The 21,795-nt window shown below is 31.4% G+C and overlaps 1 protein-coding gene across 4 annotated transcripts in view; it reads left to right on the forward strand.

The window, feature by feature from the left end:
- Positions 1–21,795, forward strand: part of LOC117174486 (POU domain, class 6, transcription factor 1) — a 224,597-nt gene that overhangs the window by 170,362 nt on the left and 32,440 nt on the right. The gene's annotated exons all lie outside the window — the stretch shown is intronic.

Here is a 21,795-nt window from a genome sequence, read left to right on the forward strand (position 1 = left end):
CACTAATTGTTTTTTGCGCAAGTTTCTATAAGTAAGTTTCTAGTAATGCTATAGGGACCTATAGTTATAACAATAATAAATTGTTTAAACAATTTTTTTTTAAATTTATTAACTATGACCTCGGTCTAAGTGATCTAGGCCTGAGGCTCAAAAATTTGAAAAATTCAGAAAAATCTCTACTTTCTAGCATTATTCTCAGAGAATATTCTTATAAATTCATTTTTAAAATGACCAAAGGTGTTTGCAGTAATAACATTTTTTTCTTTACTGGTTTCGCTATTATAAAAGGCAAGGCTAATTCCTTTGGAGTTTCATTTTTTACTGGTGGTTGATCTGAAAAACGAGATTTGGAAAAATTATTTTTACGACAGGATGAGAAACGATCTTGGACGCCTATGTTAAGCGAAGAAGAACGTAAACAAGCACATTGTATTCAGAATATAAACAAGCTAATTCGTTCCAACACATCGGGATTCGTTGGGCAATAAAAGCTTAGATAAAAGCACACACCTCGGACGATGCACGATGCGTTCGAAATCGCACCATATAAAGTATGGCAAACATTACGAGATGCTCGAGGAGATTATCATTCGTACGTTTTCATTTTTATAGCTCTATTTATTCATCCCTGCACTCTTATCTGTCGAGATTTCTATAAATGTATGACTCTCCTCCGTAACGTTAAAAATCGCGTTTTCCCTTAATCTTAAACCCTTGGAAGAGTTTTACCTTATCGGATAGAACAAGAGAAAATTTTAAAGGTGGTGTATTTTAGGTGATATGATTATGATTCTTGCGAAACCATAAAATTTTATCTTATTGATCACCATCCGTATCTTTTTGTACCTATTTTCCTTTTTAAGGAAAATGTAATTAAAGGCTTTAAGTCATGTATGCTATGCAGAAAAAACTGGGGTTACGACACGTTGCAGCTAATCGTTAAAGCAGGCTAATAATCAGCTGATTACTTCAAACTGACGATTTATTCCAGTAAATAAATATGAAAGATACATTAATTCTATGGTTGAAAATCAAAAACATCTTAGACAATAAAAAGGTTACTTTCCGAAAATGGAAAATTTAAAAACTCCTTTCTGCAGAAAGCATGAAGAAAGTCGTAACCATAAGATGTTAGGATAGGTTAGCAAACTGCCTGCTTAAAAAAATATTATCTACTTAATTTTGTATAATTGTTTAAGTTGATTCATCAATAAAATATATATTTTTTTTAATCGAGCTGATTCGATTTACCTATAATATAAATGCGTTTTTTTGATAAACAGGAAAGTTAATTTGATTTGTGTTTGGCAAATCTGTTTTTGCGAATAAAACTCTTTTTATAAACATAATTTACAGTTTATATAAGAATAAAATAGATTCTAGATTTGAGATTGTGAAGTAATAATGTTATCCTGATTTACAGTATTCGTAAAATGTGTTTTTCACAATAAACATCTTTTTGCATAATCCAAATCTGATGCAAGAATAGAGAAAATCTTGTGATTTGACGATAATTGATTAGCCTATTTGAATTTTTGTATTTTTACTTCCTTTATGATTAAGCTAATATATTTTCTAATTGATCATAATGAGGAAGCAAATTACTCAACAAATGAACACCATACAAATATAAATACGTGAAAAACAAAGTGGAAACACGCGGGATTGAATTTTCTGTTAGTTTTATTTGTATGGATAACAATTTTTTCATTTACTGTGTTTTTTTATACTAAAAAATTTTTTCAACTGATAAAAATACATTAGAACAAATTTAAAACAATACGGTACTCTTAATACTGTCTTTATTCGACAATAATAACCAATTTAAAAGCTCAAAGAAGATCTTACAAAAATGCTGTGTCATGTGCAGTAGCACGGTTTTATTAATGGAGAAACCATTTTTTGAATGTGAGTTTATAATCTAATATTAATTAATTAGAAAAAAGAGCTTCATTATAGGTTATTCCCATGTAAAAATATAGGTACTTTGAAAGGAACTTTTTTTGTTTATAACTTTGTCATTTGGTAGCTGACAAAGAAAATAATAGATGTTTTAGTTATTTTTTGTTATTGACAAATTATTTTAAACAACCTTAAAGTTACTTTTTTATTGAGTATTGTGTGCATATGAACAAAAATATATCACAATTTACCTTTATAAAAGCTTTAAAGCAGATTCAATTGTTCTTTTGACATAAAAAAGTATTTTTAATAACTTCAATTAAATACAGTCAAACCTGGATTTAATGTCAGTTTTGGGGCTGACCGTGACATTAAATTCAGAGTCTCGGAACTATTTGGTCCCTCTCTTGTTTCTCTCTCTGTATGTTTTGTGACGCCGCACATCCCCCGCAGCTCTTCTCACTCATCACCGCTTTGGGACGTCTATTCTCGGAAACACTAAATCCAGGAACACTAAATACAGATTCGTCTGTATTCTTTTTCATACTTAGAAACAATTGGAATTTCAAAAAAGTACCCATGCCTTCATCTTGCTCATTAGTATTTGTAAACTTATTTTGATTAAATTGATTACGCAAAAGTTTTTATGTTGTTTTGAAATACTTTTGATAAAAATAAAATTTAGATTAAATAATTTCAACTTTTTGATTTCATCTCATATCTCCCAAAAAGCTAATAATGTTGAAAATCAGGAGTGATTTTGGTCAAATTTGATTATAAGGGCTCGTGATGAGTATTAAAAGTAATCTTCATTTCGCGATACATATGAAGGGGTGCTTAAGGGTGTATAGCTCAGGCAATTTCGATACTCGCCGACCTATAGCGAATGAAACGAGCGTAAGCATATGAGCGCGAACGAACCCTTTCCCGCGTATCCTTGCACCCTTTCGCGCGTTGCTATGGCTCGGTTGGAACATTAATATCGCGAAATGAAGCTCATTTACATATAAATAAGGTTGTGCACGGTAGAGGGGGTTGGGATCTGTGGGGGGTCGTGGGACACAGTAGAAGAGAGGGTGCAGGATGAACTAACCCCCCTGCTGCACCCCCTGGAATACCGAGCTAGAAACCCCACCCTGGACTAATTACACTTACAGACAAAGCGGCCTGAGCCGAGGGTCGGTCAGTTCTCGACTCCTGATAACACCGGTTCGGAATGACCACGTGATAATTGCGACTCACTGGTGTACCATATCCACGTTAGCAGGATTCTGGCCTCGAGGAAATTCATAGTTTCATCAGTCTAGGTATATATCCAGGGCTGATATTTTAGTGGCGTGATGATCACTTTTTCAAGGTCATACAAAAAATGAAGATTTCTATTAGAACCTGTTTTTGGTTTCTAAGGAGATGCAGCAGAAAGAAAACCCTCTTGCTGAAAGGAACCCAAAACGATGGATTCGATTTAAAGAAGACTCCAGTTGGACCTCCAAAGAAACACAATTTCAATAAAGACTTTTTTCAAAGAACCTGTTTTTCACTTCGGCTACTTCGACATTTCATCTAATTAATAACACAACTTTAAAGTTTTTATACATGTAATAGAAATCTGACAGACTTAATTAAATAACGAGAAATAAAGTAAAAAATATTAGAGAATTAGAATAAAGTTTTTATAAATACCATTGGCAGGTTATGTAGCAAACTTGTAATCATAAAGGCGTATTTATATGCAAGAAACTTTTCATTGTTCCATTCAAGTCTCTATAAAGGAACCCCTACGTGTTTCCACAGGTTTCTATTGCAGTTAATGTTCTAATAGATGCCAACTTTTATTTAAGACGTGCATGATTTATGCTAGGATTTATACTTCTTCTCCATTGATTGGATTAATGAAAGCTAATATATAAATACTTAATTTCTAATTTTTTAAATGCATGTCTTCTTTATTTTTCAAGCTTCGAATTTAACAACATTTCCAACTTTTTGAAGAAATATCTTTCAAAATTGTATAATTTTAACTGGTAACACTTATTGTTTAAACATTTTTGGACAAAAGCTTTCTGAAAAAAATCAGAAAAAATAAAACGGTGCTTTAAAATCAATTAATTTTATTTTTTGCAGTTACTGTTCCTTATTGATATTTTTCTTTTCGTCTACGAGTCTCCAACTTTTCTAGGAATAGACTGTTTTTAAATGTCTGCACAGAATGAAAAATTAGCAATATAATTCCATGGAATTTCTTGAAAATACTGTTGTCCTTCATTTTTGTGTGCCGTATAACTTTGAAAAAATTGAGTAGGTTTAACAATTAATTTAATTTTTCCCAGTATAATTTGTAAATCCTTAGAAGTTTATGCCAAAAAGAGGAAAATTCAAGTTACTATATATAGATAATAGATTTTATGCTTTTACGATGATTCATTTTGATAAAAGGAGAGATATTTCGTGTTGCACTCGTGTAAAAAACTACGAATTGTTTGCCGACGTATCGTGAACATTGCAGTTCACATCTTCAGGGCTGACCTGAAACTGAGGTATCAGGTCATGATGTTCTTAGGTATACTTTCTACGATGCCTGTGATTGGCCAGACCGCCCCACCGTGGAAACTGGTGGAACTTGATTGGCCAATCAAGTCTTTTTCTTAAATCCGGGAGAACGGAAAACCAAATCGGATTTGTATTATATCCATTGTCTCTATTGATGTTATTAGGGTGTTTTAAGATTTCGATTGCTTCTCTATGTTTTCTTGGAAATTTGTTGTGTGTTTTTACAATGACTGTTGTTTCATCAAATAAAATGTTATGTCCTGTTTCGATACGATGTTCAGCTAGTGCTGATTGCGTGAAATGTTTTAGCCTGACTTTACTTTCATGTTCCTTCATACGTTGGCTCACCGCTCTCCCGGTTTCTCCAATATAGACTTTGCTAAAAGTCTCTCTTTCTTTTGTAGGTTGTGTTGACTTGCTTTTTTGAGTGTGTTTTCTAATTGCTTTATCAATTTATTTGTTTGTGTAGTCGTTCTGTATTAGGATTTGTTTAACGTTTTGTAATTCCTTTTGTCAGTTATCTTTGTCTGTTATGGAGACAGCTTTGTATAGAAGGGGTTGATGAACGATTGTTTTTGAGACGGGTGATGGTGGGAGGAGGCATGTAAGTATCTGTTTGTATGCAATGTAATTGATTGATAAAATCGAAATACTTATGTAGTTCATCACGTCCATGTCGCCAGAGGACAAATGTGTCATCAACGTAACGGAACCAGAATTCTGGTTTAAGTTTGGCTTGGTTGAAGATTTTAGTTTCTAGATGTTCCATAAAGACATTGGCTATTACAGGTGAGATTTGGGATCCCATTGCTGCCTCTGAGGTTTTTTCGTAGAATTGGTTATTGAACAAGAAGTAAGTATTATTCAGACATTGTTCTATCAAAGGTACAAGCTCGGAAGGGAAGTTTGTGAAAGATTTAATAATATTAATTGTATCCGAGATTGGTACTTTCGTAAAAAGAGATACTATGTCGAAACTCACTATGATGTCTTGGGGTTAAATGTGAATCTGTTGTATCTGTTTTAATAAAGTCAAATGAGTTTTGGACGTGAGTGGTGGATATTCCTGTGAAAGGATTTAGTTTTGCAGCGAGGAAACGTGCTAGGTTGTAAGTTGGTGAGTTTATTGCGCTGACGATCGGTCTGAGTGGAATGTTTTCTTTGTGGATTTTTGGGAGCCCGTAAAGTTTTGGAGAGATGGGATTAGTAAGTATTAAGTTAGACATTGTTTGGCTGTCAAGTTTAGAGTCTTTAAGAAGGGTCTTTGTTTTACTGACTATTGTTTTTGTGGGGTCCTTTTTAAGTTTTTTGTATGTATCGTCAGTTAGAAGGTCCATAATTTTGTTGTTATAGTCTTCTTTATTCATTATTACTGTTGTGTTGCCTTTTTCTGCGGGTAATATTATATCTTTATTTTGAGGAAGTTCTTTAATTGCGGGTTTTTCTTTTTTTGTTAAGTTTAAGTATGGAACTTGAGCTTGGCGTAAAATGTTGGCCGTCCTGCGTCGTATGTCATTTGCTTTTTCGGGTGAAAGGGTATATATTGTGGATTCTAAATTGCTGATTATTTCTTCTTTTGGGATTTTCGATGGGAGCTACAGCAAAATTATGTCCTTTAGATAAGGCTGAAATCATTTCATTGTTGAGAGGGTGGTCAGAGATGTTTTTCACTGTATTTGTTAGTTTAGTTTGCTTTACTGGAAGTAATTTGTAAAATTTTGTTTTTTGTTTTTGGGTGGAAAGGTCTTTAATCCCTTGGGATTGGTCAAATGATATGCGGTCTAATGTGGGCCAAATGTCAAATCTGAGGGTATTCGATAGGAAAAGGTGAAGTTTTAATAGTTTTTTAGAGGTAGTATGCAGAAAAAATTTGGTATGCTGTATTCTTTCTTTAACGAGAAGCAAACTTGTATTATGCAGAATCGATTTGGATTTAGATGTTCCCAAATTATTTTTCAGTTGTAAGAGTATTGGGACTATTTTTTTGTCTCTGCACCGTTTCAAAAAAGCTAAGGATGTTAGTAGCTTACCTTGAGAAGTCCTGAGCTTACTAAAGGTGTTGGTTTTAGTAAGAATACTCTTCCCGTAGAGTTCCTTGATAATAGATTTTATGGTTTCACGATGATCTCGTTCAATAACCAATTCTACGAACAAACCTCAGGGGCAGCAATGGGATCCCAAATCTCACCTGTAATAGCCAATGTCTTTATGGAACATCTAGAAACTAAAATATTCAACCAAGCCAAACTTGAACCAAAATTCTGGTTCCGTTACGTTGATGATACATTTGTCCTCTGGCGACATGGACGTGATGAACTAAATAAGTTTTTCGATTTTATCAATCAATGACATCCTAATACCCAGTTCACCATGGAAATAGAACAAAACGGAAAATTGCCTTTCTTGGACGTATTAGTTTACAAAAAATCTGATAACACATTAGCACATGCAGCTTACAGAAAACCCACGCATACAAACAGATAATTATATGCCTCCTCCCACCATCACCCATCTCAAAAACAATCGGTCATCAACTCCCTTGTATACAGAGCTGTCTCCATAACAGACAAAGATAACTTACAAAAGGAATTACAAAATGTTAAACAAATCCTAATACAGAACGATTACACCAACAAACAAATTGATAAAGCAATAAGAAAACACACTCAAAAAAGTGTATCAACACAACCGATGAAAGAAAGAGAGAGAAAAATGACCACCACCCTACCCTACATCTAAGGTGTCACAGAACAAATAGGAAGAATTCTCAACAAACACAACATCCAAACCATATTTAAACCACCTGCGAAAATAGGACAACTACTAAATAACCCTAAACATAAAAATATACCCTTCAGCGAACCAGGAGTATAAAAAATCCCTTGTTCTTGTGGCAAAGTCTATATTGGAGTAACCGGGAGAGCGGTGAGCCAACGTATGAAGGAACATGAAAGTTAAGTCAGGCTAAAACATTTCACGCAATCAGCACTAGCTGAAAATCATATCGAAATAGGACATAACATTTTATTTGATGAAACAACAGTCATTGCAAAAATACACAACAAATTTTCAAGAAAACATAGAGAAGCAATCGAAATCTTAAAACACCCGAATAACATCAATAGGAACAATGGATATAATACCAATCCGATTTGGCTTTTCGTTTTCCCGGATTTAAAAAAAAAGACGTGATTGGCCAATCAAGTTCGACCAGTCCCCACGGTGGGGCGCTCTGGCCAATCACAGGCATCGTAGAAGGTATACCTAAGAACATCATGACCTGATACCTCAGTTTCAGGTCAGCCCTGAAGATGTGAACTGCAATGTTCACGAAACGTCGGCAAACAATTCGTAGTTTTTTACACGAGTGAAACCCGAAATATCTCTCCTTTTATCACTATATATTGTTTATTATTTTATGTATTTGGGAAAATTTCATAGGTCTTATGTCACTTATGCGATCACTAATTCATGTTTTTGTGTGAACAATTTTACCAGGAATATATTATGTCACCGAAAATAATTTTCAATTATATAAATCTATAATAAATTTGCAAAATTTCCGAAAATGATTTTTTATTTCACATAAAAAGTCATATGCTTGCATAAATGCAAGTGTACGCACACAGGCAAAATGCCGAAGTAATTTTCGAAGTACCTTCTCTGCAGAATAATCGGTCAGCTCAATTCCATAATTGGTTTGCGCATTACAAACGAATCAGTGTTTACATTTGCAAAACGTTTATTTATTTATTATTCATATTCCCAAACAATCAATAGAGTTAAAGAGATAATCAAGTTCTTTATTATTCATCTGTATAAAGTGGTATCAAATAATATCCAGCCCAGATAGTTTTTTTTGTACCTAAATTAAAGAATTCTACATGAATAATAAAAAACAAAGTTATTCTAGTTCGAAATTATTTCGGTAATGTGATCAATTAAAAAATATCACATTCAGAGTGTTAATTAATGTTTTTATATTCAATTAGTAGAAGAAGAAAAAACGTATATGTTTCGATTTTACTGAGGGTCTTATTCAAGGCACATAACTTAACTCAGATTTAAAATATTATAATTAATTATTCAAGAATTTAAATGTTATTGAAGAAAACTTAATTTTTACCTGTAGTAGTATGCTAATGAATATGAAAACATTGAATATCGTTGAATTTGATTAATGTAGATTTTTTTGCTGACGTACCTAGTTTGGGAAATTCACTCCTTTTTAATAATTAAAGAATGTTCTATACGAAAATGTTTAAAGGCTAACAATGAAATTGTTAATTAAAACCTTATAAAAATTGTAGAGGCTTTCAAATGTTTAATTTAACTATATATTTAGGAAATGTTGTAATTTATGTTTGATGAGCGAACATTTACTACTAATTAGAGATAACGACAGTTTTACGTGTACGGCATTTGGCGGAAGAGTGAAGGCTAATGTATCAGATTTTGATCTACTTTGGGCTATAAATAGTATTTGAGGTGTTAAATAATTGTGCTAGGTTGTAGTTTGAAAATGTTACAATTTATCAACATATTTGCACTGAAAATTTGTAGCTACTTTTTTTTTATCCTAACTTATTTGGTTATAATAACGAAGACAAATATTTTGGATAGTTTTAATAACTGAAATTTCAGAAAAAATTTTAATTCTTTTTTGTTTATTCAAAAAACAAATTTGGTTTGTCATTTTCATGTGACGGTTCCATTTGATGTACAATTTTTTTTAAGCGTTAATTGTACACAAAAAAATTATCTTCCATAAATAATGCTTCTTAACTATATCTGCAGTGTCTAGTATGCATCTTGATAAAAAAAAGTATTTTAGAAGATATCGAAATAAAGCTCTTTTTGGTGCTTATGAATGATTACTTAAATATTTAAGCGGGTGTGTTACCCTTTCCGCTTATTCGATCGAGCTGAAAATTACCAGGAGTTTTTTTCATCCAATGAAACATATCTTGGGGCGCCGCAAAAATATTCAAAAGTTGAAAATATAGGCCACTCTGATACCATACCGTCTGGTCGCGGAACGGAAAATTCAAAGGCCTTTTATTATTTTTAAATAGCTATGCCAAAAGTTGTGATTCACCTTACGACTTATCAAAGCGTATCAATGATTTTTTAAAATAATAACTTGCAAAAATCAGGTTTTATAATGAAAAATAATTTTTGTTTACAAAATTAAGTAATGAAAGAATACATTTTCTTAAATTGAAATAATTAAAAATGTCTGAAATATTTTCTTTATAGTTACTAACAGCTTAGTTATTAATAAATGCAATAAAAATGGTTGGAAATTGTTCATACAATTATCTTTAAAATGTTTAACAATTACGAACGAGAACTGGGCACAGTATCCCTAATGATATTTACAGCCTAAAGTAAAACAAAATCAGATTGAAAACAAATGATATAATTAGCGGATGATAATATTGTAAAATTCTTTGGCAAATTTCATTCATATTAAAATTTTCAGTTCTTATATTAATATAGATATTATTGTATTTGTTTTTAAAAATGGATTCAATGATTTTTCTTTCGTCGGTATTTTTTTCAGTAGCTAACATTCTGAAATTTTTTAATTCAAAATCAAGATAATGCTCAAATTTCCAAGAACGTTGCGCTTAAACCGTATATTTAATAAGAAATTGGTAATCTCTTTTATATTAATTAATTCTAATTTTTGGTGCTGGATACATTTTGTAAACTACATATCTTGATATTCAAACATTTATTGTTAATTATTTTTGGCGTACTGGCCTTGTATTGATTTTTTTTAAATATCAGTCTTACTCGTAATGTGTAGAAAAATATCTTTTTGTTAAATGAATATTTAATCCTTATGTTTGCTTTTTAAGAAAGTACTTTTACCCATTAAATAATTATTAATGAAATAAAGAATTATATTGTATTTCTTTCAAGGCTTTCTCAAACGTCCAGAGGACGTAGGTTATTCACCTTCGTTAAGACTAGCACTGTAATCGAAACGCACGTTGCTTTAGTAAAGCTTGACTATTAAAATATTCATTAAGGTTTTGCATTAGCTGTTGTTTTTATATAGACCATATGACCTCAGTAAATCTATAATGGAATAACGTCGATTTTCAATGATATGAATAATAAAAACTACTTAACAATCCTAAAAGCATGTGTATTTAAACAAATATATTTTAGTCAACACTACTGAAATTAATCTATAAAGTATTCGAATGAAATAAAAATGCCACAAATATAGATTTTTGTCCAAACTGTGGAAATTTAAAAACCTCTCGCGCTTTTTTTTTTTTGAACCGGTTGATTAAAATTGAAGGGCGATTTTTCCGGAAACGATTGTTTATTTGATGGAAGGAAAAAATCCAAGCGAACGACACCCCTCCTAGTTTGGCCGGGCGACGGTTCGGTAAATAAAATCAGAATAGAACGGCTGGGCGTTTTGAAAATCGCAGGACATTCTATCGGGGATTACACGGGGATGAACAGAGTGTCGTTGGCGGTGGCGCTTTGTCGTATAAAAAATAGGTAAAAAGCGCCGTAGACAGCTAACAAACGACAATCGCCTCCATCGGAGAATGCGGTTCAATTTTTTTCACGTAAATTCGTAAACGACGCCTGGTAGGCAGACCGTGCATTCACCCATATACATACTATATATTCACGTGTACGTGTATATAGCAACCGCATATTAAATGGACGAGTCAAGGGGATTAGCGGAACACGCGAGCCTCGGTGATTTTGCTTATAAAACTTCCTAGGATAACCCGATATCTGTTCACTCGAGATCGTTAATAATATTGTCTAAAGTTTTTTTTTCCTAAGGAGCTGCAAAAAACTCCCTTTTGTTCAAAAGCAACACTTAACTATGAATGTGTTACAAAGGAGACTACAGGTGCAAAAAAAATTAATTTTTATTGTTTTTATGCAAAACCTATATGGTATATATGTTTTTTAAAGCAGTTTTTCGTCGCGTAGTAGAATCAGCAATACTCAAATTTGTGTAGATAAGCTCACATTTTTGTAGATAGCGCGTTTCTTCGACAGTATTTCTCCATGTTTCTCTAAAAGCTGCTTCATAGGCTGAATAGGGTCTAAGTATCTCTGAATTGCATTAGAATATTTCCTAAACTTTTTGTACAGATGAATTCGTTTTTTTTTTCATTACGGATTCAATGATATAAGAAACTCATTTCTTATTTAAAAAATCTTATTTGATAACAAACAAATGTCAACAATGCCAAATTACTTTATTGGAGAAATTTTTAAATGTTGAGTTTAAAATTTTGTAGAAACAATAAATAATATTTAATAACTTCTCTTTAAAAGTGTTTGAACAACAAAATATTGACATTTTTTATTACAATGGACAGTGTTTCGCATGGAATGCAAAGTAGTTGTACTAGTATCATTTCTAAATAAAAGCGTTTAAAATCGAATAATTTGAAATTGAAAGTGCTTAAAGTAACAAAATTTGTAATCAGAAGCTCTATAATTTCAAAAATTTCAGACTTGATATTTGAACTTTAGGAAAGAGGTGAGATTGTATCATTTCTAATTCAAAGCATATTAAATTAAACAACTATATTTTGAGTTATAGAATCTCGAAATGGAATTATGTTAGATTACTATGTCGAAAACAGGACAATCTTTAAACGTCAGAAATGAAATATTTTTGAATTCGCATTTTCAAAATTGGATCATTTGAAATTCAAGGGAATTGGAATTGTATTATTTCTAATTAAACGCGTTTTAAATTAAATAGTTTGAAATTAACATTTTTTAGAATTTAAGTTATTTTCAATTCGAATCCAATTTTGATAAGTAAAAAATGAAAACTAAATTGAATGTTTCAAATTCAAAGCTTTTGAAATTATAGAATTTTGAATTGTTATTCAATACAAAACGATTATCTAAAGTTGATAGGACCAATTTGTAAAAGATAAAGCATAAATTCACCGTCAATATTACAGTAATAAGTTTTAATTATCAACTTCTAGAATTAGATTATTGTAGACAAAGTTGAAAATAAAAACTAATTTACTAAACGGGAACTTCAGCTTTCAGCATGAATATTCAAAATACTAAAATTGTAAACATTCAAAACTTAAGAGATTATTTAACGACTTTTATATTCATATTAGATAGTTTCATGTTTATCCTTATTTATTTTGTACCGCACAATTATAAACTTTTTAATTTGAAATCGCGTAATTTTTAACACTCAATTAAAAAATTATCATATATTCTTGAAATTATTATTTATATTCTGAACGCGGGATAACATTGAGCATATTTCACAGCACCTCCAATTTTGCATAAAATCTAAGAAGTACTTAAATAATTAAAAACATAACTAAAGATATTTCGGTTATTATCGGTTATTTGCAAGAAAAAATCTTTATACTCTGAAAAAAAGGGTGAGGAAATTCACAATTTCAGTGAGAGGAGAGAAACGAAAAATTAGGAAGAAAAGAGGAACCGAAACAGGTAATAAAAAAGAAGAAGGTACGGGGTCGAAATGCAACAATAAACATTGCTTATCGACTAGGGTTTCTTTAGCAATGCGGATTCTCTTTGGTGATCGCAAAAACGCAAGTTTTTTGCAATAAAGTCATTTAACGGACAGAGTTATGGGTAATTCCTATATGGTGCTCGTTGCTCGGGTTCGTCCATTGATTAGTATTAATGACTTAGCTGCACTCATTTCGTCCGAATAAAAGTAATTGGATTTGGCTTCGACCCCGAGCCGTTGCCGCCACCGACGCCGACGCCAAACGAAACCGTGGGCGCGTGTAAAAATACATTAATATCTGTTTGGGCTTAATAAACGATAGCAGCGCGCGCTTTCGGATCTCGAACTAATGGCTGTATTCCTGATCGCTAATAGGTACATACGCATTTTTATACGATAATCCGAGCTTCTTTCGACTTCCCAATCACATTCAGATTCGGTTCGAGCTCTAATCGAAGATTTATGGGTTATGGGTTCTTATCGGATTTGTGCTACAATTAAACATTTTTCTTTTTAAAATTAGGATCTACACAGAGTGCATGCCCTGATAAATGAGCGTATGGAAAATTACAGAATTTGATAGACTGCCCATCTCGAGAAAACATGAAATTAAATCAAATTCTATATATTCAAGACAATTTCAGTCAAAATTTTTCTAGAAGTGGAATTTAATCAAAGCACATTTAATAGACCTTCTTTTCAATATCTATCCATCTGAAAATCTTATACTTCTCGACCATGATATTTCCAGAAAAATTCTATCATATCTTAACAGTACAAGACTTCCTTCAAATCTTATATTTCAGCGCCTAGGACATTTCAGTAAAAATCCTACCTTCTGAGATATCGTATACCTTTGTATCAAAAATTTCTTTTCGTATAGAAATCTTATAATTTTCTACAAAAATCAACTCATTACAAATCTATCAAATATTAATGGCACCAATCTTGTGTCAAATCCTATATATTCCAGAACTTTGGATATCATTTCTATCAAATGCTATTTATTGAAAAACCGTATACTTTTCTGTCAAAAATTTGTTATTGAAATTCTATCAAATATTATAATATCAGAACTTACATCAACTCCTATCTTACAAAGTTTCGGAAATTCCTATTAAGTTTTATCCATCGAGAAAGCTTACACTTTTCTATCAGCATATTCTTATTAAACTTGAGTCCTTTCTTAAAATTCTCTCATTAAAATTCTATCCTATCTTTTTGGTATAAGATTTGTATCAATGCCGAACTCTCTGAAATCTTATTCGGAAAAATATTATTCGGTCAAATATTAAAGTCAATAATCTTTTATCTCTTAGATTTTGAGTCGCAGGATTTAGTCGAGTTTTAGTGAGAAAATGTTGAAAGAAAAGTATAAGATCTCCCGGTGAATAGAAATTCGTAAAACGTTTTTCAACTTGAATTTTTAAGTGCAAAGTAATTTTAGATTTCGTAAATGATAGGATTGGATTGAATTTCTATTAAAAAGCGTACTAAAATGTTTGAGTATTCGAAATAGCATATTTGAAAAGATTAGATTGAATTTTTATCAAACAGCTTTTAGAAATTTATAGGAATTGAAACACTGTCTCATTTCTCTTTGTTAAAACTCAATAGCAAATCTGTTCAAATGCTTGACAGAAGTTGATTGCCTTTTTAGCGGAACACCATGGGACGCTTCTGATAAAGATGATTATTAATTTTAATAGACTTTTTATAAAAGCGTTTGATATAAGTTTTGTTAGTTACTTGCTAACCTAGTAATAACAATTAGATAGAATAACATAAGATGATAAATCCCAAATCTCGTTACCGCTTTCTTGTTGTTTCAGGGCAAAATGGAAAAAGTGAGAGAGGTTTCAATAAGCTAATTAGCCATTTTAAATCCTAAAAACATTTTAATAGACACTAATCAAAACAGAAAATACATTTTTTTGAATTATACATACAGTGCTTTATAAAGTATTGATCTTCTTTAATTCATATTAACGTTTTTCAGCAACTTTCTCATGCTTTAAATAAAAATTATAAACTTGTACAAATATAATCTTTTTGGCAAATTCCTTAAAACAAAAACTAATCGCTATTGATGGTAATGATAATTCTATTTTTCGAATGCTATATATTCTACACTTGATCACATAATATGATTTATAATCAAATTAAATATTTAACCTCCTCCTCTTATAAAACATAGGATAATTATAAACTCTTAGTTTTAGAAGAAAAATGTACAATTCACCTATCAGGTTCCAAATTATATACTATAGAATGTATGTGAATAATTAAAAGGACGATATCAATTTGTTTTTGAAAGCAGTCTGATACTTCGATTTCAGCAAAAACGATATAAATGAACGTGATTGGATCTCGCTCTAACTGCGCTCAATTGGATGCAACACGCGTTCGCTGGTTTACGATTATCATAATTTTTAATAGGATGTAATAACAGGAGCATTTAGAAATGATAACAATATCGCCGCATTGCCATTAATGCGACATTGAAAAAACGGGGAACATAAACAAACCGTGTGCTGGTACGTTGCCGTTGTTTTTCGATTCGTTCAATTAAAATCTCTCGCAATAACTTAATTTTGATTGTTTCGTTGATTTTTTATGAGTGGTTTAATAAAAATTGAGAAACAAAATATACCTATTCTTCACATAAAGGGTAAAGGTGACTTATTATGATTTTAAAGTATCTGAATTTCTGTAACATCCTACAAAATATTAAGATTTTAATATCTTCTTCTGAATTTTGAAAATTCTTTTTAAGAAGCAAGTAGTTTAATATTTGCAGGGTTCCAATGCACAAAGAAAATCTGAAATTTTGAAGGAGTTTTTATATATCTGGAAATTCCTGAAAATGTTAGGAAATTTTTTTCAAGTAAATTTTTTTACTTTTTGCTGTTCTTTTTTTTTGCTTTTTTGCTTTTTTGCTTATTGTCTTAATTAAAGATCATTCTTTTTTTTCTTGAAAATTTCACAGTTTGGTTTGTATTTTTTTCCATCGTGATTCAAGAATCTTTTTTAATTGAAAATTCGTCCTTTTTTGGTTAAATTTATTTTATGTAAAGCCTACCGAATTTACTGCAGAGTTTAAGGAATTTTCAGTTATTTCACAAAATGGTTACGTTCTTTTGAAGTTACAAACGTTTTTATTACAGTTTTCAGTGTGAATATATCAACTTGAGAGAAAAGTTTAGGAAATGTTACAGAAAATATTTTTAAATTGATCAAATCGCTGAAAATTTTGTAGACTGAAAATGCAACTATTTCAATTGAAATGTTAACCTTCATTTTATTTTAAAATTTATCTCTTCGGTTGAAAATTAATTTTATCAACGGAAAAGTGAATGCGTGTTGGTTTAGAATTGCACTGTTTATTTGAAAATTTGTCTTTTACGGTTAAATGCTAGTTTTTATTTGAATTACATTTATTGAGTTGACATTCAACTGTTACATTTTTTGTCCTTTTTAAATAGAATTCTTTTTATTTAACATTAAACTTTTTATTTGTTGAATTATTAACTATTCATTTTTTTAGTTTAAAGTCCATCTTTTTTAAATTAAAGTTCAACTACTTGGTTGGAAATTGGACTCCTTTGTTAAAAATATACTTGGTTGAAAATTAATATTTGTGATTGAAAATTCAACTATTTCAGTAAAAGATTCATCATTTCGTTTGAAAGTAATCTCTTTGGTTTAAAATCCAACAATTTGAATTACAAATTCATAAGTTTAGTTGAAAATGTATCACTCTGATTGAAAGTTAAACTATTCGTTTAAAGATTCAACTGTCTGGTTAAGAAATCAGTTATATTTAAAAAAACGAAATATCTTTTATTGAAATTTAAGGAATTTCTATGATTTGAAATTGAATTTATTACAGAATCCATCCTAATTTCAATTTAGAGAATAAAAGGGTATAGTTTGGAAATATAATTTTTATTTGTACATTTTCTCGTGCCCTGATTTCGGTGCACAACATTATTGATCAGAAAGCCGGTTTTATTTAGATGTGAAATGAATATACACGAAAAAAATGTATGGATCAATTTAGAAATTTTTTACGAACAGTTCGAATTTCCTACGAACAGTTCCTGAAAATTTTAGATTTAAATATAAAAAGGGAAAAATTTTATTTGTGCGATTTAATTTATATTTATAAATTCGCACAACTCTGAGGATTTGAAACCTTAAACTCGACGGTTTCTAAACATAAACGATGAGTGCGTAAGCACGTGCAGCCATCGAGGCTGAACAATGTAGGAATAATAAAAATTTTTGCCACTCATCCGAAGAATTCACTCCACACATACGCGTAAAGACGAACCTTCGTCCTAGTTCCCAGATTTGTCGGACAAGCTCGTGAGTGCTCTGTGAAACTTTTCCCAATCACTCATAATATTTTTCTAATTATTTACGCAAAAAAGTGATGAGCGGTTTTATAATTGTCATATTGAGTTCGTCAGTCCTTTCTCAAAATTCGCAGATGATTTATGAAATTACATCAATGTTCAATGAATTTTTCTCATATCCGAAACCCAGCTACTAGTTCGTGACTTTTTTACGAATACATTTTTTCCGTACAGTTCTATTCTTTGTGAAATATCTCCTGTTCTGACAGGTTTTCTACCCACCTTAAAAATAATTTCTTTCATTCGAAATATTAATATGTTAAATATGCACTGAGTTTTCAATATCAGAAGATAAAATAAAAATGTTTTCTTTTAAATACTGAGATATTCACAAGGCTTGAAAAATTGTATTGACATAATTCGCGAAATTGTATATATTTTTCGGTCTATGAAAAATTATACTTGGTAAAATCTTGAAATACATTGTGAAAACCTGGAATTGTGGGGGATTTTTTTCTGGAATTTGAATAGATACGCTGATTACGATGCTTTATTTTTTGTAAATGAAACAAAAGTGATAAAACCTAATTACCTGTAAACTGAAGCCCAATTATTTAATTTGTGTAAACGGTCGAGTAGCAGTGGGAGCATTAACATGAACTGCCAATAATATTCGGAAAAATGCTCAATTATTACCCACGTGGTTCGTTAACGTGCGTCGCTTTTTATTGCGGTATCGCATTTAACGCTAGAAATTGATTAATATTCATTTACGGCGTGGCTGAAGTGACACTCGTTGAATCGTCGGATTTTAAAATGAAAGGGAATGAGCTCTGGTATTGGTATGAATTCAATAATTTTTTATCCATAAAAATTCATGTAGATTTTGAGTTTTGCGAAAAACAAGGCCGTGTTCCAATGAATTGAATTTTCGTATTCTCCTTTTTGCCGCCAATTTCACCAAGTGCTTTAATTCAAGATTTAATTAAAATCATATCATTCGAAAAACTTTTAAACTGGCATCCGCCTAGAATTAGGGGGAATTTTTCGATATTTTCCAATTATTTCTACACTAGTTTTTAACAGATTTCAAAACTTTGTAGGATTTTTAGTATTTGAGATTAATTTTTAAATTGTCACAATTTTTCAGGAGCTTTCAAAGTTTCAAGGGCTTTGAAAATATTTCAAAATATTTATAATAACTTCAATAATTAATAATAATTTGAAAGTATTCAAGGAGAATATGAAGATTTAAAAGCATTTTTTAAAATTCCCAATAATTTATAAGAGATTTAGAAAGTTTCTAGGGATCTGAAAAGATAATTGCAATTTCGAGGAATCTTCAATTGATTTCAAGTAATTTTCAAATCGAGAAGAATTGTACAGAATTTTAGGGGATTAGAAATATCTTATGATATTTCAGTTATATTTCAAAGGATTTAAAATATTTTAGGATATTTTAAAATACACACAAGAATTTTTAATAGATTTTTATAATATGAAGGATTTCATGGTGTTTTTGAAACATCCAAGAAATTTTCAAGAGCTTTAAAAGGTTTCAAAAGGTTTTTAACTATTTCAAAGTTACTTAAATATTTTAGAGTATTCTAAATGATTTCAAGAAGTTGTTTATTGATTTCCAAGATTTTTTGTTTTAATTCCGAAGAATTTTCAAGAGATTCAAAAAATTGGGAAAGATTTCAATGAGTATTATAGCATCATAGCTTTATTGTATTATGATACTTGCTTATGGTTAGATTTCTTTCAAACCACATAATTCTAAATTTACAGAAATATTTGTAAAATTTTGAGGAGTTCTCTTTAATTTCTTTCGGATCTCTGCAGTAAATACAAGTGCTAATTTACTTGGCTTGTACCATTAATCAAGGTTCACGGTAACGCATCGCTCCCAAGTATAACAGAAACGCTAATCTTTTCTCGAAAGAACGCTAGTTATCGTATATGAATTGCATGTATTTTCCAAGTCTTCACCGATTTGCATCAAACCTTTTGGAATCAATACAAATGAAAAAATAAAACTTCGGTCATACCAGATGAAGATACAATGCCATTTTTTCAGGACATTATGACTTATTAATTATTTGAGAGATATTTTATTTTTTATATCCAAAATTCCATTTTTTAGTCGTTAAGTCGACCCGTAGATTACATGATTGAACTATACTTAGTCTAAAAATGATGAAAATGGGAAAAATGATGAAAATACAATAAGATGATTATCATTATTTGAAAAATTATTTAAAGCAGACCCCGCCCTTTTACAAAAAATAGTTTCACAGCATATCCTACTTCTCTACTTCCCCTACATTCCCCTGCTTACCCTCTCCTCACTGCACCCTTTTCCCCACCCGTCCCCAACTTCTTATTTCTATACCGCCCCCAACACTCCCCCAGTTAACATTTCTCTTTCCTTATTTCTCTTCCCCGGTAAATAATTCCTCTCCCCTACCAACCCTGAATTTTAGTCATTTCCCCTTTATCCCATCCCCCTATTTCCGCTTACTGCCCAACGCTTATTTATCCTTTTACTCATTTCCCCTCAATCGCCCTATTTCCCCTGCACTAACTTCCAGTAACTTCCCCTACTGCCCCTCCGTTAATTTCTTATCACATCTCCTACTACCCCTCCCATAATTTCTTCTCATTTCTCCTAATCCTACCTCCCTCATTTCCTCTACTCATACTCTCATGACTTACCCTCATGGAAAAAAGTAGAAAGGACGGACACTCGACCGAAACTAAAAGGGCTCTACGCGGACTACAAAATCCTAAAAAGAGAAAATCTTTCCAAGTTTTCCCCCCCTTTCAATACATTCTTAAAATTTTGTATTATTGTTTTAATTAATAAATTTTAAAAGCATATTTTTTTTTTATAATTACTTAGCAAATTTGTATTTCAAAAACTACATTGATTGCACTTTTAACTTTTTATTTTGCAGTCTTTTTGCATCGCTGATGTTTTTATTGAGATTCTTGAATTTTTTGAAATCATAGATTTAGTTGTTCGATAAATGAGATGAAAAGGTTTTAAAAAGATGTTTTTAGTCAGCCGGGTGGGGTTTTCTCACGTCGTGTCGCCCGGAATACGCGCGGCACGATAATTCGTGCATATTTGTACGATACCTATCAGCGGAATAATTAGCGGACGTTGCGCGTTACCTGCACGCGTGTTTTGTACGTGCAGGGCGCGCGCAACCTCTTATAGTTGAGGGTTCTTCGAAGGCAATCTAAATTATAATAAATCGATGGAGAGTACGTAGACCACGATGCTTTACCGGCGCGTATCCCTTCAGTTGGGACTATAGAGACTAATGTTACCGGTGCGGCCTCTTTGCATAATGGCATGGAAATATGCTGGGACGTGTAGCGCCATAGTTGGATACAGATTAAGCGTTTCAGAGCCTTCCTAAATATCACGACCACAACTGTAGGGAAAAATATTTTCAACGCTGAATAGTGAATACCGATTAATCCAATCGTAAAAATTTCAATTCTACAACTACGATTCGGCCGTCCTGATGAAGAAACATAACATTTAAATTTTAACGTAATGTCTTTCTACCTCTCCTCTTATAGAAACCTGTAGAGATCCAAAAGGGTTCCTTTAGAGACACTTGAATAGAACAACATTAATGCCTATTCACAAATCACTCGTTTGCAAAGTAGGTTGAGTAAGTTAGGGATATACATAATTTGTCGACCGACGACTTGAAACGAAAAATTTCCTGCATAAGAATACGCCTTGACGTGTACAAGTTGCCTACATAACCTGAAAATGATATTTATCAATTCATTACATTTGCTCTAATTGAAATAAATTATTTTGCTTTAAATCTCTGCATTTAATTATGTCCGCCAGAGCTATATTACAGGCGTTCCTTTTCAGCAAGAGGATTTCCTTTTTTTGCAACTCCTAAGGAACCGCAGATGGGTTCGAAGAGAAACCTCAGTTTTTTCTGTACCCTTATTTTTCAAAAACAAATTTTTTCACTCTCACATCCTGGCACAGTGAGCCAGGATACCCGACTTCTTTTTAAGAAGCAAAATTTTCAATCTTTAAAATTCGTATGGAGAATTAGCTAATTCCTATATCAAATTTCCAACCCCCCTCGCGAATAACATTTTTTGGAATGGATAGTTAAAAGCCAATTAGAATAACATTTTACTTTATAGTTATAAAAAATTTCTTCAAACACATAGTATAGTGCAGAAATTTTTTGTAAACAACATTTATTACGTACGAAATTCTTTTTTACTAAACAATTTGATTTGTAACATGAATAAACGATGGCATGGTACGATGCCCTGTTAAGCATTTATTTATAATAAATAACAAATGCGGTGCACAAGAATTATCCTATACATGGATTATATGTAATTTTAGCATAACTTGAAGATTCATTTATATAGTTTGAACAATTTATATTTAAACTATGAAAAAACACC

The sequence above is a fragment of the Belonocnema kinseyi genome, chromosome 6 (genome assembly GCF_010883055.1).
Source record: "Belonocnema kinseyi isolate 2016_QV_RU_SX_M_011 chromosome 6, B_treatae_v1, whole genome shotgun sequence".
Classification (NCBI taxonomy): Eukaryota; Metazoa; Arthropoda; class Insecta; order Hymenoptera; family Cynipidae; genus Belonocnema; species Belonocnema kinseyi.